At 33.1% G+C, this 17,236-nt stretch overlaps 1 long non-coding RNA gene across 3 annotated transcripts in view; it reads left to right on the top strand.

Annotated features, from left to right (window-relative positions):
* LOC138065583 (uncharacterized) overlaps window positions 1–14,888 on the top strand; it is a 68,909-nt gene extending 54,021 nt beyond the window's left edge. For 2 of the 3 annotated variants that reach the window (XR_011138627.1, XR_011138629.1), the window contains 3 exons: window positions 4,576–4,668; window positions 11,436–11,598; window positions 14,279–14,888. This is a non-coding gene — a long non-coding RNA (uncharacterized lncRNA). The remainder of the gene's footprint in view (window positions 1–4,575; window positions 4,669–11,435; window positions 11,599–14,278) is intronic. The other variant, XR_011138628.1, reaches the window with a different exon arrangement.
* The last annotated feature ends 2,348 nt before the right edge of the window (window positions 14,889–17,236 follow it).

Genomic DNA, 17,236 nt, shown 5'->3' with positions numbered 1-17,236 from the left:
AACTTAAGCGTTTCCAGCATGGTAACTGGATTGTGATTCAAGGTATTTTCTGTGTAGTGCAGAAACACAATAGTGCAAGAAGATTTTCCTGTCTCGAATCCTTAAGGTTTCCTTGGGTTCTTTTAATCTAGTACACAAATTCCACTTCTTTCAGTCCCTTTTCCTTAGGAACAGCTGCTTCGATTGTCTCTACGGTTTATTACCTTTACGTCCTCACAACTAGAAAATTCAGTTTAATCTCTGAAATTGCGATACTAGTAAGATCCTACTGAAATTTAGCACTTATTTCTTTAGCTTTACATCATTATTCCCAGACTGTTTTAGGAAACATTTTTAACAGTTACTGTGGGAATGTGTACAAAGCTGTTTCGTTGTAGCTGTGTACACTTTGAAATATCAGCATTTGAAAAGATTTACACTATTCAACAGTGGAAGTAAACTTACAAACACTGACTTTCACTTTCAAGGAAATAACTGTCCTGACTCATAGTTCATTTAGAAAAATTATATAATTCATTACTGTACAGGTGCGTATACTCCCCCCCACTATTTGACGATCTTGTTCGATAGCATGCAGTTTATGCCTATTTTTCATTTTAATTAAAATCTGTACTTAGTTCATACTTGACTATATCACAGAACTCTTCCTTTTAGCTTTTTTATTTCTCAGCTGCACCATTCCCATATTTTACAATTACATAAAGGTGGGTGTGGCTAAAATGAAAGCAGTAAGCAATCTAATATCAATATATGGTGTATGCTAAGTAGTTTTTGCTTTCCTATATTTGATGTACCCCTTATTTTGAGGTATTTGAGAAAAATCATGTAGCTTAAATAGACCCTTGTAGAACTGCTTGCATTTTTCACCTTAGTTAAAATGTCAAACATTAACTGGGGTTACTTGGCCCTGGAAAAGTTACATTCAGAGGAAATACCAAATGAACTTAAAGATCTAAACATATGTATTTATATTATATCGATAAATGAAAGTTAAGCAATAGTCTACTAGTCATATCACTTTAGGTGTACCTTGTAGCATAGTAAATTTATTATTTTTTAAAAAATTTTCTTTTCAGTCTGATCCTTTGTCTTGATTCTCAGAAAAACATTCAAATAAGCTTCAGTTGTCCTCTTAAAAAAAAAAAATCTAAGTTTTACTGAAAGCTTCCAAGCAATATCCTTTCTTTTTTATAAATATAAATCTACTGAAGCTTGAAGTAACTTTGAAATTTTTCATTTTCAAAAATAACAGTAATTTGAAAGTGTGACTATGTGTCTATGTGACTTTTGCATGAATTACGATAGTATTACATAGGAAACGTATTGTAGTAGTGTTTTAAAGGTAGACTTTATGCACAATAACAAGATATTACAGGGGGTTTTTTTGCTTAGTTCGTGGAACTGAGGCTTCTTACTATTCCATCCAAAAAGTAGTGTCACAGAAGAAATTTTGCTCTGAAGTTATAGCCTTTATTTGCTTAATTATCCTTATACTTACAAGACACATTCTGTACTTAAGTGCAATTGGAACTCCATACACACTACCTGTCTGTGTACACTCTGCCTGTGAACACTTTAGGGAAGGTGCGCATCTCATACATCTTGAATGTCGAAAGCCATCCTAACAGGTGTATCTACACTTTTCCATAACACTTTTATGTATGTACAAGCACACTGCCCTTCTTTATGTAAAAAGTAGTCGCTTAACAGCTAGCATTTCTTTTATGGGAACTTACTATTTTTATTACTTGAATCGGGAAACAATAAACTACTGAATATATAGAGAAGAACTGGGAAACTTACTACTATATTCTATGAATATGCTGCAGGTATTCCGCTTCTCAGATATAATCGTTCCCCCACCCTCAAAAGCCCATTGCTAGTCATTCCTGTAATTTACATTCATTACAAGTAGTCCAAAGGTAGAGCGCATCTTGGACTTGTTTTAACTCTCTATGAAAGCAATAGAGAATGAAAATTGTAGGCTTTTGTGTACAAGCAGAAAATAATTTTTATGGTAAATGCCTTAAAAACAAAAGAACTAGCTTTATGTACACAAATAAGTGTCTCTGCAGATATATTCTGTATATACGGTATTACAAATTTTTAAACAGTTAACATCCAACATTGGAACCTGAGCTCAAAAATTATAATCTTTTCTATTAACAGTATTACTTAGAATATTTTGTTTGAACAGGCTGCTTAAATTACTTTTGTAGATAGTTCTCTGTGGGTCTTCTTACACTGCAATCCATTTTTTTTTTTTTTAATTGAACTAGCAGTGTACTTTTAAGATAGAAATAATAATGATATGCCCCACAAATATGAAGAGGGTAAGAAACAGAGTAGAGATGGGTAGCCACAAGTTTCCTATAACTTTTTTTTTTTAAACTCGATGAAAATGTTGCTTTGCAGTTTTATTTATTTGTGAATTGTTGGCACGAGTTCTGTAGAATTTTGAGGTAACTGTGTTTTAATACACAACAAGCTAGATAAGTTAGGTTTAAAAAAGAATCTAGTTCTTGAAAAAAATCTTAATTTTGGATAGTAGACAATTTCAGAAATGATTAGAACTAACTAAGTATAAAACATAGGCAGAAGCTTTTAATAGGGCTCAAGGAGAGGTCTATATTGACTTTTATTTTTTTAACCCTTTAGTATAATTTTTAAAAACACTCCAGTTCTACTAAAATAAGCTTTGGGATATCTCTATCCACTAGACAGTTGATGGTACAATAACTAAGAAATAATTTTATTCTTAACTTCGTTAATTTTGGCGTGAGAACTTCCAGCAGGCTTGCATGAAAATTGCAGTGGGATAACAGAACTTGAGCTCTAATGCAGCTATAATTTTGGCAATTTTTTACTTTAATATTTGCATCTAATTATAGGTTATTGTACCTCTTAAAAATGCATTCTCTTTACAGAGAGTACTAGGTTTCCTACATCTTATATAATTCTGAACACTTCTTTATATCTTGGCAATGAACAGTTGCTAGTGTATAAGGATGACTCCCCCCCACACACACACATTTATTACCATATATACACATCTACAGTAGAAAATGAAAATTATATATGCATCTAGCTTTTATTTTGTTAAAAGTTCCCTGAGATATCTTTTAAAACCAAAGATGATAATGTTATATTGCTCGAAACTGAAAAAATAGCAGTGACTTTCAGTGATCGTTATTAATGTCTAAAGGAAACCACTGTTAGAAATAGGAAAAAAACCCTCTTGACTATTTAGTTTGTTTTCAGAAACTGCAGTGAGTGTATCCACTGTAAATAGATTTTATTTAAAAACTTTTTAGCACAGAATCTAGTTGCAACTAGTAATTTTATGCCATGCTAAATAAAATACAAAATAAGACCTGAGCTGAGGAAAAAGATAATTACACATATTGATTAACTAGGCTTGTATTTTCATATATGATGGTTTTATGGAAGTCCAGCTTCAATATTATCTTTAAGTGTATTAAATCCCAATGTAAGCATTGGGGGAAAATTTTCGGAAGCATTTTTATGTTTCTAATTTAATAACAGAAACTTTAAAAAAAAGAAATAAAGGGTGGACTGGAAGAGATGTGTGAAATATATGAGAATACAGGCAAATTCCTTTTTATTATAAAAGTAGGGTGCTTATGGTGATAGGTCCTTAGCTGTGGGTTTTCTTTTTTTTTTTTTTTAATTTTTTTAGTATTTTCTGGAGTATGCTTAAAGAATAGAGAGCAAATCTGTGAAAATATTTGTAAACAGGTGACCTAATCTAGGCATCTACTGCTCATTTATTAGACATAGGATGTATCTTGTCACACGATCTACAGTACCAGAAAAAGGCAAACTAAATTTAAGAATTTGTCTATGTGAATGCATTATTTCCTCCAATAGATATTTGAAGATAGTTACTACCTCTATCAAGTTATACTTTGTTCTTAACTGATTACTCTCATGTCCTATATATATGTATATGTATATATGTATATGTGTGTGTGGTTTTTAGGTTTTTTATTTCATCTCTGAGCGTGCATGACTACATTTTCCATTATATGTTTTAAAGTAACTAATATTTATACAACTACACTTTTGTAAAGGCACTAGCGGTACTACTCATGTCTTGAGGAATAAAAAATAAAGCTCCTTAAAGAAAAACACTAAAAGCTGAATACTTAATAGTCAGTAGCATATCTGAGAAGTATGACAGTAGCACACTCGCATCAGTTAGGCAGGTCTACTTACCTGTTTGAGGGCAGAGGGAGAGGTTGGGGGAGGGGTGGCTCCCCCCCCCCCCATTTTTTCTTTCTCTTACTTTGCTCTTAAAATTCTGTGGGAAGAATGAAAGCAGGAACATACTAATCTGATTTGTTTCAGGAGGCTTCTGATAATAACAAGGCATATCACAGGTGTTCCTAATCAAGTCAGTTTGGTTAAAAAAATAAGTATTTTTAAAATTAGGGTTTCCTGTAACATAGACAATGCGAGGGTCAAACCAATGACCTACATCTATGTTTGGGGATCAACCATGAAACTGTGGGTGTTGGAAAAATGTTATAATACATGACACTTTTATTGCAGGTTTCGACCTTTCAATAGAGAGCTGATTTTGGAGAACGACTTACTCCTGTGATTGAAAAACTCTCTCTGGAAGGTTGATGGAGCATGAGCATGGTATATATTATATTAACGTTTCTCTTATTACATATGTTCTTTATTTCAAGCAATTTTTATCGTAATATAACTTCTTTGGATAGTTCAAAATAAGCCAGTTCTGCTGGGTTTGTCCAAGATTTTGTTTGTTAAAATAATTCTTCTTCACACTCCTTCTGTAAAATTTTAAAAGATTAAGTAAAAGTGTTCACACAGGCTGCCTTCAGAAAAGAAAGAAATAAAGTAGCCAAAGTATGCACAAAAAGCTGAGTTTGCAGTAGCCTTGATCACTGAAGTTATATAAATTCTCCATATAGTATTGTTCTCGTATTCTTGTCTTGGCAATTACTCCAGCTGAAATCTTGCTAATTCAAGAAAAAGATGTGGGTGATATAGTGTTTATTTTTAAGTAACTTTATTTTTTGTCAGGTATGTTTAAAGAAAAGAATAGAGAACTAGTTAAGTGCATTTCAATGTAATGTGCAAAATCTGTTCTTAAAAGTATTAATAAACTAGCTACTTGACAAGTAAAAAAGCAGAAAACAGGGAAAATGATTTGCAGAGTGCTCCACCTTTATAAGAACAGTCAGAAATTTGCAATATTTCATATGTTTGTCAATAAATAACTACTATATAGTAAAACAGTGAATAACTTAAGACTAATAAATATGAACTATGCTACACTCATCTTGCAAGTCCTGCATTGCACTAGAAGTGCTAATTTGGCTGAAACTGAGAAATCCATTCAAAGTAATCACAACCTATCTACTTGTATATGAATAATCTTCACTAACTATTTACATAAACAATTGAAATTAAAACAGTAACTGTGCTTGGATTGAGTAAATTTGTTAAAATAGTAAATGGAGGAGAAAAAACTGTAAAACTTTATCTTCAGCAAAATATATTATGGCACAACAAATTTTATGAACATGTCGTGACATTAGCAATTCCAGCTTTCAGCTGGAATCCAGTTTTTATCCTTAATCAAATCTGTCTGTTTTCAAGAGTATTTTTTTTTTAGTAGGAAGTAATTGTATCGTAATATCAGACAAGTTTTAAAAAGCAAAATTTTAGATTGTACCAGTAACTGCTAGCTTATACCAAGAAAAGGTTCCAGCAAATCTAGTGAAGTGTAAATTTCATTTTTCCTCGATGTTGTAACTAATGCCTAATACAACTGAAGAATTGGTAGCTTTTACTATTAATGCACCTCCTATTCTAGAAGTATTTGAGGCAGACGTCCTGAATATATTTTTCATATATTGCTATGATTTTATGAGTTGCTAAAACCTCCTGCAGATGAAAAACAAAACTTGGAACACACATAATATAGAATCTGGGGAAAACAAGTGAAACTTAACTTTATATAAACTGCAATTTGTGATTAATGAATAGATAATTTTTTAAGTTTTAATCTCGTTCTTCTTTTTATGATTAAAAAATGACAGTAAAAGTACTTTTATTAATGTTGTTATAGTGTTGGGATAACATGTCTAATATGATAATAAATAAATAAATATTTTACAGTCTGTCTAGAAACTGCTCTAAATATGCTACGTTTCTGTTGGTTTTTTTTTTTTTTAAGTTCTCATAAGAATGTAAGGATTTCACAAAACACTTCTATGATTTTTTTTTCTTTTTTTTCCTGTACAAAAGCAATTACATTCTTGTTAATGAAAATCAGGATTGTATTGCAAGGCAAAGGTATCTAAGGCTCCCTTGTGACATATTTAAAAGGTGAAAGTTTGATGGAGTGTTCCTTGTCTGACACAAGTTCAGAGTATTTCTCATAGAATCTAATTCTGCAAAAATTATAGTCTCTGGTTCACAACTGTAAATCAAAGGGATTTTAAATTTAGGGCCTAATCCTGCAAACTTTTAAATACACAAGTTGTCCTAATGTCTCAGTTCCATGAAAAAGGATTTGCAGAATCATGTTCTTATTAGATCCAAACTTTATTTCATTTCATGAAGAAAAGATACTAAAATGTTTTGAACATTGAAACAAGTCTTAATAAATTAACCAAAAAATGTCCAGGGAGGAATTTTGCAGTAATGCATTTAATTACAAGTCTTACTCATTTACAAGCTCAAATATCTGTCAAGTGTGCTGCAGTTGTCAGTTATCATTAAAATCCACTTCTCAAGTGTTGATTAGCTCTAGAACATTTTCATGCTGAAATTTGGCCTATATTAATTTTGTTCTAGAACTTTTCTATATTTAATAATCAGCCTGGCTGTTTTGTGGCCCAAGAAGTAGTTGAAGCTTTCAGGAGAGATGCGGGGTGTGTATTTGTTTTATTTTATTACTCTTAGCTTCTGCTGTTACAGTTCCTGTTTAGGCAAAATTCCCACTGATTTTGATGGAAGATGAGCCTGAATAAGGGCTGAGTGCCGGCCCCTTAAAAATTGTTGGTGTGGCTATTACAAATTGTATGGTTAACTTCGTAAACTGTTTTGCAATATCTGATTGTAATGAGACTGAAAAGATAAAAATGTACAGACTACTTTGCTGAAGGGCTTCCCGAGTGTAACTTTTCATGGTCACTTTTACTGTTCGTAATATAGGTATTCACATGAGGCTCTACAGATCTTGTTGACTAAATCATAATTTGATAGCTGACAATGCATGCTCATTACTGTTCTGAAAGTGCTGTTGCAGATGACTTTGTCAACTCATCTATGCTTTCTTTAAGGACTTATTGCTTTTCAAATGCAACTTAAATAATTTTCCTGAAGGAGATATACAGCTATTAATGCAACCCGTGCCTTGTTATTACAACACATTTGAAATCAGCCATTGTTTGAAAACCCTATGATGTCTTAGGCATAGCTGTTCTAATTTTTGAAATCTGAAAGAACTGAATTTTCTGGATTTTGTTAGTGTAATGTTAAGGCTGGATTTATTTTACTTTAAAATGGAGTTCTGTATACTATTGGATTTAAATAAACATTTAATTTTTTTTATTAGGTCAGGCATTTAATGATACATCTATACTGCAAGGATTTCAGACTGGTACACAATTACACTTCATTTTTTCTTACCTGTTGATAAAAATGGTCTTGCAAGGCAAATGTGAAAGAGGAACAAATGACATATGAATTCTTTAGGAAAAATAGTTAAAACATGCTAATTTGGGATATTTAAATACCTGTTGTTCTTACTCAAAACCAAATATGTGAGAGTAAGGTATTGCTTTTTTTTTCTTTTTTTTTCTTTTTTTGGCAACAAAAACCTAAGTAGAAATTCCTATAAACCCATACATTTAAGCTGTGGATGGTGGGGGGAGAAAAATGTAATCAGAGTTCTCTAAAAGTTCAACTACTGTACTGGTGGCCGGTTAATCCACCTTGTTTTAGGTTGCTGTTCACACACTAACATGAAAAAGGGAGAAAAGGTATGAAGATGTGTTTGCTAACTGAGTAGTGTGTTTGAATAAGCCCTATTTCTAGCTTAGTTAATTTTGAATTTATTTTAACTATATGGCTATTCAAAGTAATTATTTTTCTGAGCATGGGGGGACTTTTTTTTTTTTTTTTGGAGAGAGAACAATTTTTTTTCTGATAACATTCTAAATTTTTTTGCAGCAATATTTTGAGAAAATTAGTACTTATAGAACAAAATATCATGCAAATAGGATGTGAATCCCACTACTAAGACAATATTTTTAAAGCATGAGATCTGAAATATTTATATATTTTTTTAATTTGTGCAGTATTTAAAAATCTTTGTAATGTGTGAGCATCTCTAAAATATTTAAACCTTCCATTAACCCACTAAACTTTAAGAACATACTTTTTACTTACTGTAAATTCCCTTTCATGTTTTTTTTAATACTTCAATCCAAAAATTGTCATGAATTCATCCATCAATCTACTTTTTAGTTGGTGTTAACAGTGATTTTTTTTTTTTCCTAGTAAGAAATTGATCTAAGTGTTAATCTGAAAATTAACTTAAACTTATTTGAAAATATTGTGATTATCAGCATGGTTGTGATTTTAACTGATAATTTCCTACTGCAGAATAGAGCATAGTGTAAGTCACTTTTAGATACATTGAAAATTTGGGGAAAGACAGAACTTACAGTGGATCTGAGAAATATTTGATTATATTTTCTGTACAACTTTAAAGCAAAATGTGCTCTTGTTAGATTGAACCGATACTGTGGTCTTGAGGCTATTATCACTTCAGTAATTCTGGAAGCACTTTGCTTCCTCCTATTATAAACTCTTCCATATTTTGGTCAAGATCAAGAATTAGGAGAGGGGGATGCCTTATCCACTGAGAAACATTTGAAGGGCTCTTACGAGAAAGTCAGTCTCTAAATCAAAAAAAAAAAAAATTATATATATATACACATAAAATAGCTATTGCAGAACAGAAGTCTATGACACAGGGGTGACAGTGTCAGCAGTATCTTGCACGTGACAAACAAACTTTATCAAAAATAACTATCTTCTGTTTATGTACCTGTACTTTTCTCCTCAGGCTCCCCAAAAACAAAAGATTTTCCTGGGGTTTCAGGACAAGGGAGAATGATGCCTTAATGGCAAGCACAGCAGTTATGCAAGCATCATATGTGTATTTTCTAAATGTATTAGATCCCTTTATTCCAATAATATTTTTCAGTTCTCAGGTAGAATGAGTATTAGTTAAGGATTGTAGCTGTGTATGATTCAAGCATGTGTTTGGGCGAGAGGAAGTGATTTTTGTGTTGTTTGTTTTAACCAGGGGTTGTGTGCTGATCTTTGCTATGGAGGTGGATATCAATAGTCCAGATGGTATGCAAGGTTAACCAAGAGTATGTTCTCCATACTTCTTTAATTGTTAAAACTGTACTTTTTAAAGCATAAATTCATTGGCTCTCTGATCAGTTTGAAAGTAGCTAAAATGGGTTAAAATAAAGTCGGAGAAAAATGCTTATACTCTTGTTCATAGAATTGCCAGGTTTAAAATCTAGATATTCATTTGCATGGTGCCTGTTTTGTATCCAGTTTAGAATGTAACTAGGAGACTCTTGAACTAGCAGTGAGAGAATAATTCCTTCTAGAGTATTAATACTGGTAGACAGTGTTCTGTTTTTACACCAGCAACTCTTCAATTTTCATTAAGGTCTTGATTCCAGCTATGTCACTGTAATTGCAGTGATTTTGAATATTGTGTGTTTGTTTCAGGAATTTATACTCTTGTAAAATTCTGTAAGAAATCAATGGAAATGCAAAATACAATAATGTTCATAAATTATCCCTTAAATTTATTGCCCTTGGTTATTTTTTCCTGTTTAGATCTGTAGATTTCCTCTTGCATTTTTAGTGTCTGATATTTAGTTTTAGTCCCACAAAATCTTTTGACATGAAAATGATCATTCAAAATGTTGTGCAATCATTTTAGTTTTATTTTTAGGTTACTATAACTTATGTTGGTGACCCACTTGCCATTATGTAAAAACCTGTCGTTGAGAGAGGAATTCACAAAGCCTAACACTAGAGGGCAATTCAAAGCAGGAGCCTAGCTTACCCAGTGCCCCAGAGCAACTCGGGGTGCCTCTGCCCCCCGTATTGGACAGAGTGGAACCTATGAAGACTGCCCTCCCCGGGCAAAAGTTGGTCTTTGTCACCACCCCCCTAAATCCTTTATTTAGCTCACTTTTTCACGTCTGGTAAATTATTTCAATATATCCTTGAGTGCTTCCACTGAATTAGGAAGAACTTAAGCCGGTTCCTATGCTTTGTTGAATTAAAGCTTAAGAAACCTCTTATTCCAAAGGTTTTTTTCCCCCTCGTTCACTCTTGCCACTGTCAAAAAAAAAAAAAAAAAAGGGCACAAATTGCTCAGCGTATGTGTCGGGGGGGGGGTGGAGGTGTGTTGTTTTCTGTTGTTTTTAATCTGTTCTTGTTTGCTACATTGAACCCTTAAGATGCTTTCTGAAAGATACAGATTTTTGGGTGATAAAGTAACATTACACAGATACTTAGATGCAATGCCTTTTGTTCTTAAGGAAAACACACTATATGGTGAGTAAAAAGTATTCTGAATTTGCTTAAAAGCATTAGTAGCTGAGAAAATACATTTTTGACCAATTGTAACCTATTTGCAGTAATACCAGTAGCTAGGAGAGCTATTGCAAAATATTGCAAAATTATGTTAACTAATAAGAAAGTATAAATAATTCATTTTATTTTAATCAGATGCTGTATTTAATATTAAACTGAGGTGGAGAGATCATCTGTATATATTGTGCACAGTTTAGAAATTTACCTAATGCATTACATAAATTATAGTTTTCATTGGTTACAATGTTCATTATAGATTTGCAGAATATCAAGAACACTTGTAAATAGTAAACTGCAATGCAAATAGTGATGTCATCATTCTTGAAAAGCACTCAAGAATTCTTATTTTAGCAATGCAAGTTCTATCTCATTATATTGAAATGTATGTAACCAGCCATGTAAATGCTTGCAAGTGCCATAGTACAAATTTCAACATAAGGGCATTTTATAAGTGTGTGTGTTTTTATTTTTATATGGTTGTGCTGATCTTAGATTTAAAAAGGCATGATGGTTCCTACATTCTATACCCATTTTTTTTTAGCAGTAGTATCAGCATTCTTTGCACAACTTACTGTAGATGCATGTCTCAAACTTATTCTTGCTTTAACTGCTTTTTTCTTTAACTTTTTTTTGTTAAGAACACTTGCTCATAGTCACTTAGGCAGTGCCACAAATGGGTAGAAATATTGCAATGCATTGTAACAGTAAACGTTTACACCTGTCTTTTGCAGGTCTGATCAGCAACTCTGGTGTGATTTGAAAATATGTAATCTACTGGCAATAATGTGCCCAACCTTAATTGGCACTGGAGCCTTTAGAAGAGAGATTATGTCATCACACAGAATAAAATCCAACAATAACTGACCTTGATGAACCTGTGAAAGAAGAAAACAGGTTTTTGTTTTTTTTTTTTTTTACTTCTTAGTTTGTCAAATGCACAGAAGAAAAAAAGGATAATGGATCATGTGGAATTTAGCCCACTCTGAAGCGAGTAGGTTCTCTGGGTTTGGGAGGAGGTTTCTATTTTGGGTTATTTGAGGGGGGTGGAAAGGGATTTTGAAAATTAGCTGATACTCATGGACGGTGATAGATGAGATCTTTATAATACATGTGAACTCTTGAGTGTTCACCTAGATTTGGTATGAATAGTCACATATTCAAAATCAAGTGCTTAAGCCAGGCATGCATGTAAGTGTTTTTGTGTGTTTTGTTTTTTTTGGTTTTTTTTGTTTTTAAAGGAACTGAATCCTTAGCCTTTTGCAGGTAAGACATTAGCAGTTTTAGAATAAGCATTTTCATGTCAGCCTGACTCACCCCTCCTTTTTTCTTTCACTAGTTTGATTTTTAGGCCTCAATGAAAGGGTTAAGGTCTGTTGAAAGATAAGTTAATATCTAAGGCTGTCTTCAGAATTTTGTTTGTTTGAACAAAAGCAAGAACAAATTCATAAGTACCAGCAGCATGCAGGCCAATATTGCAATATTGTTCTGTTCTATCTTTAAGCAGGTGGTTTCATGTGGCAGGCTGGAAGAGATTCTTTTTCTTCCCAGCTTTTGACAAAAAGATGACGCATATGACTCAGAATTAGAAGGGGAAATCTGCCAGTTTGCATCAGTTCCTTAACTTGTGGGTTGCTGTTCACCACAAGGAAAATCAGTATTTTCACACCAGTGCTTCTTGAGAGATGAGAAGTAATCATTTCCTTCAGAAAGTGTAGGATGATTGGAGTAGGCCTTTTGTATGTTATGCTAGGCTTTTCATATAATAAGATATTTTTCAGCTGCATTTAATTTTAGGAGGAAAAAAACAGAGTTCTTAAAAGCTACATTTAATGTTTAAAATAGGAATCAGATATCTCTTACAGCTTAATGCAGAGTAAAGGCAAAAGAATCTGTTTTCTTTTGAAAACATTACACTTCTATTTTGATGGCCATGAAATTCAAACCATTGTAGGTTTCCACAGTTGAAAGGTAAGTTTTAAACCTTTTTTTTTTTTTTTTATTTAATTCAGCATATCTGAATCTCAAATTCTAGCCATCTGTTTTGAAGGGAGAATACATATAATGAAGATCTGATTTTTCAAAATGACATACTTTTTGTAATTTGCTCTAGCAGGTCTATACTATTAAATTTGCACACATGAAAGCTTATTTCTTAAGGTTATTTCTCATGATATAAAAAGATAATGCACAACCCTATTTTTAATTCAGATTCTTTCATATAGGTTTGGAATATGAGGGGGAGAGGATTCTCAGAATACTGACATTTGCTCAGAGAATGTACTGTCGACTAGTCTTTCATTTAAAAAAAATCTGCTCAATGTTAATTGCTAAGAGATTAGTATCTTCTTTTTGGTTTGTGGATATTCAGTAGACAGTCTGATAGGACAGAGACTACAATTTAGATTTCTTGACTGCTACTGTGCTTTAGGTATTGCATTATACATCTTTTTCTTAATATATTAACTTCTAGTTAATTCAGCATGGTTTTACTTTAAGCTTGTTAGTGAAATATTGAAAATCTAGCTTAATATAAAGCCATAAGAGGCGCCCAGCATCCTTATCTTTTTTGTGGTGGATAAAGTTCCTTTCATTTGGCAGAAGTCGTCTTTTGTTGTTGTTTTAGAAAGGCATATCCTAAATGGTTCTAACTTGAAAAATGAGCTTCACTACTTAGCAATTTGTGACTGCCTTAGAAAGCACAGTATACGTCCACATTAGCTCAGTTCTGTGAGCAGTGGGTCTCATTGAGGGGTAGGGAACAAACCCATAAACGTTTTTGGAAGTGAGTATATGCATCTATGCATGTAGATAGATCACTCTTCTATGGCTATCTTATTGGGGGTTGGAGGGGGAAGGGAATAAAGCAACCTCCTACCTGAACTGCTGCTTATGTATGTTTCCTCAGCTACCACTGAATAAACAAAAAACTCAGTAGATAATATTATTAGGAATCTGTATGCCACAGATGTTAAGGACACTCGAAACTGCTATTCAAATGAATAATTAATAATTAGGGTGTAGAAATACAGCTAAGGATTGGAAAAATTCTAGCAAATACCAGGGGGCAATTGTTCTGCTGTTAAGGGAATCCACTAGTTAAGAGTCTAGCTGATTTCCTCCAAGGGTTGCAGTCTTACCTTTTGTAAGTCATACAGTTGTCTGGTATTTTCTGGAAGTCATGATATAGAACAAAAAGATAAATTTACTATCTAAGCCAGGGGGCAGGCTACCAAGAAGCAACTCTTTTTCAGGACAGGAAAACCCTATTTGTTCTGTGGCTTTGGTCTTTTTGTGCTTTGACCCTTGTTTTGCAGCACTGTCCCTCTGACCCTAAATCTTTGGAAGCAGACATGCAAAAAATTTAGCCCTCGCAAATGGGATTGCGATCAGCGCTCTAGGCCAGTTTTTATCTTTTGACATTATGATCCCATACAATTCTGAGATGCAACAAAATGGTTTGTGATTCTGTGCAGTGCAAGCAGTATGACTTGCATATCAGGCCGAGTTATTTTATATATATAGAGAGAGAGAGAGCTATATTCTGTGAGTTGTTGTTGTTGTTTACTAATTTCAGATAAGACAGCAACTAGGAAGGCGCAGTCTACCGAACACTGACTACTGAATTTTCCACTTTTCCAGCAGTAGTTTGAAAACTACCCCCTTTGTAATTTTATGGGAGACAAGAAGAGCTCTGATGTATATTATAGAGATAGAAGATCTGAACAGCAATATCTGAATAACTTTCATACAGCCTCGGTGCCAGCTTTGGTTGGAAGAAAGCAAAATTTTGCACTAGGCCTGTGATTGTTTCCTGGACTAAAAGAGTAAGTCTTCTAAGAATAAAAATTAAGCCCTCCCCCCCCCCCACCTATTTGTTGATTTATAATTGTATAAGAAGACTAGAAATGAATAAAATGGACTAAACTGAGTTTAATTCTTTTATCCTTTTTTTTTGGAAAAACTAGGAGGAATCTAATATATTTAAGAGGAGAATCTGTTCCCTATCTTAAACCAGCTATATAATGGAAAGTTATTGAGATGTATGGCATTTGTTATTTGGGAAAGGATTGCTTCATTTTTCTCTTCCACCACAATGATTCCGTGCACTTTAGCAAGCTTTTTGTAAGATATATGTTTATTGGAGAACTTGTAAAATGTATGTTTTGTTTGAAAAGTTGTTAGGAAAAACTTTTAAAAGACTAATTTAGAAAGTTGAAGTTGTATTTTAAGGAAACTTTGGCTCCCCCCCCCCCCTTCTTTTGTGGTAGGTTCACTAGACTTAGTATTGATACCTTTGTGTTAAAAATTGGAAAAAATTAATATTTTAATGCCCACTACAATGAAAATAAAATTTCATAGAATTTAGAAAATAGCTTCTTCTTTTTTCCTTCATTTTGCATGTGTGCTTTCAAGTAGAAAGCAAAGCGCTAGTATAGTTTGAAAGTCTTCACACACAATTTTCTTCCTGTGTACATGCGAAAGGTGCAGAGAAGATGTGTTTTTGAAAGTCCTGTGCAGCCTATACCAGTGCAATCAAGAGAGATCAGGAAAGCTTTTCTGAAATACAACTTCTACAAACTCTGATAGAGCCCAGAGCTTGTTACACTTTACAAGTTCACTGTGAAGTATTTCACATAGCAGTCTAGTTAAGGCATCAACATCTGAGAAATCATTTTTAGAAGCTGGAGAAGAGATGAGGACAGTTAGCTTTGCTTTATTTTTAAGCTAAAGTCAGTACTGAAATATATATTGATATTATTTCTGTCTGCTACCTATGCCAACTTCCCTCAGTGCTGCTTTTTGACTAGCAAGTTTTAAGAACAGACTACCTTTAGTGTCTTGCTTTCCACATAAATTCAGTGCGTTTTGAATGCTATCCACCTCTCCAATAGAAGCATCAATATTGTACTACAGAACAACTGTTTTCATCTTGGTATATTTTTATGGCTACAATGACAAAACCAGAAATGCAGCTCATACAACAGAAGGTGTGAGTCAGGCAATGTGAGCAGTGGATAGCAGTGGATAGTGCTGAGATGAATGTAAAAAGGACGTAAAGCTGAATTTGATGCTGGTATACCGTAACTGCATTTCCAAATTTCTAGGTATTTTTGTACTTTGGAATGTCTTAGTGTTTTACTTCCCTTTTTTATTTTTGGGTGGCCTTGTTTATTATTTTATGCTTACCTTTTGCAGTAGTTCTGCAGCTAGTCTAAGTCTTTTTTTTTTTTTTTTTTGGTGATTCTTGGAGAGATGGCTGGACACATTATATAGAATCTCCCTATTTAATAACAGCAAACTTCAGTAACAGCAGATGCCTGCTTAACTTTCATTATTAATATATATATATATATTTTTTTTTTGTTGTTACAAGTTAGGCAAATTCTTACCTACCATGCAACTTCTCTAGTTGCCCCAACCTATTACAATGATTACATGGTGGAAATTGTTGGTGTGATGATGAAAGAGTTAGCAGACAATCCCTGTTTTGTAAAAGTTTGGATGCTATACCTTACTTGTAATTTGCAACCAAAACTCCAGCTCAGTGCTAGTCACCTCTGTTCAAATGTTCATTCTGTTTGTGTTCAGAAAACTACCTAAATTGTTAATTGTGAGTTCTTAATACAAAGTAGTTGTAGTCTTAGAAATATTCATCTGCTCAGTAGACAGTAAAGGAAGATTAATTATATGTGAAGAGCATGCATAAGTTTCATCCTAATTGTCTGTCCCTTTCTGAGGTGAAGAAGTGGGGCTAATGTGTTGCTGGATTACAGTTATGAAATAAAACTTGCATAGAATTGTTAAGTCAAGGCCATAGATTGTTTTTTAGAAGTAGTCTTAAATGCAAATTCAAAATTTTACTGTTAGTTCAGGAGAAAAATAATTAAGGTATATCGTTTGTTCTTTTAATTCTCTTTCCTCCATGACCACAAAATAATCTCACTTAAGATGAGTGGATTAACTGAATATCATAGGTTATAACTGAACTAAACAATAATGCAGTAGTAGTTAAAAGTACACTGCTGCAATGCCTTTAAATTAATACTTTGAAATGATATTTTAATCTTTTTAAATATATATTCATATCACTTAAAGCAGAAGCTACTGACATGAAGAATTTGAAGAAGGCGAGTTGCTTAACAAAAGCAACCAGAAGGGAGAGAGAAAAGAATGTTTAACTTACGTTTAGCTCCGAATGTAAGTTTTAAGAATGAGCAAGAGTTATAAATTCCAGTGTATTTGCAATATAAATATTGCAGCATTGAGTAAGTATATGACAAAAATAAAGTGAAACTACTTTTGTTTAAGCAGGGGGAGTAAACTGTATTATCAACACACAGCTAAATACACTTGCAGATCTTACAGTTTGTGATGTTTGATGTTAGAAACGTTTAGGTTTCTTAATATTGAAGGGAGAATGTCTCTTTAATTCTGTGTTTTCCTGGAGCTAAGGAGCCCTAGTAGCCGAAATGAATTTAGTAAAAAAATAAATATTTACAGCAAGTATTGAACTGTCAGTGTATATACATGT

Source organism: Struthio camelus, chromosome 1 (genome assembly GCF_040807025.1).
Source record: "Struthio camelus isolate bStrCam1 chromosome 1, bStrCam1.hap1, whole genome shotgun sequence".
NCBI classification, from domain to species: Eukaryota; Metazoa; Chordata; class Aves; order Struthioniformes; family Struthionidae; genus Struthio; species Struthio camelus.
Note: the sequence above shows the minus strand (reverse complement) of the source record. Positions and strands in the feature narration are given on the sequence as shown.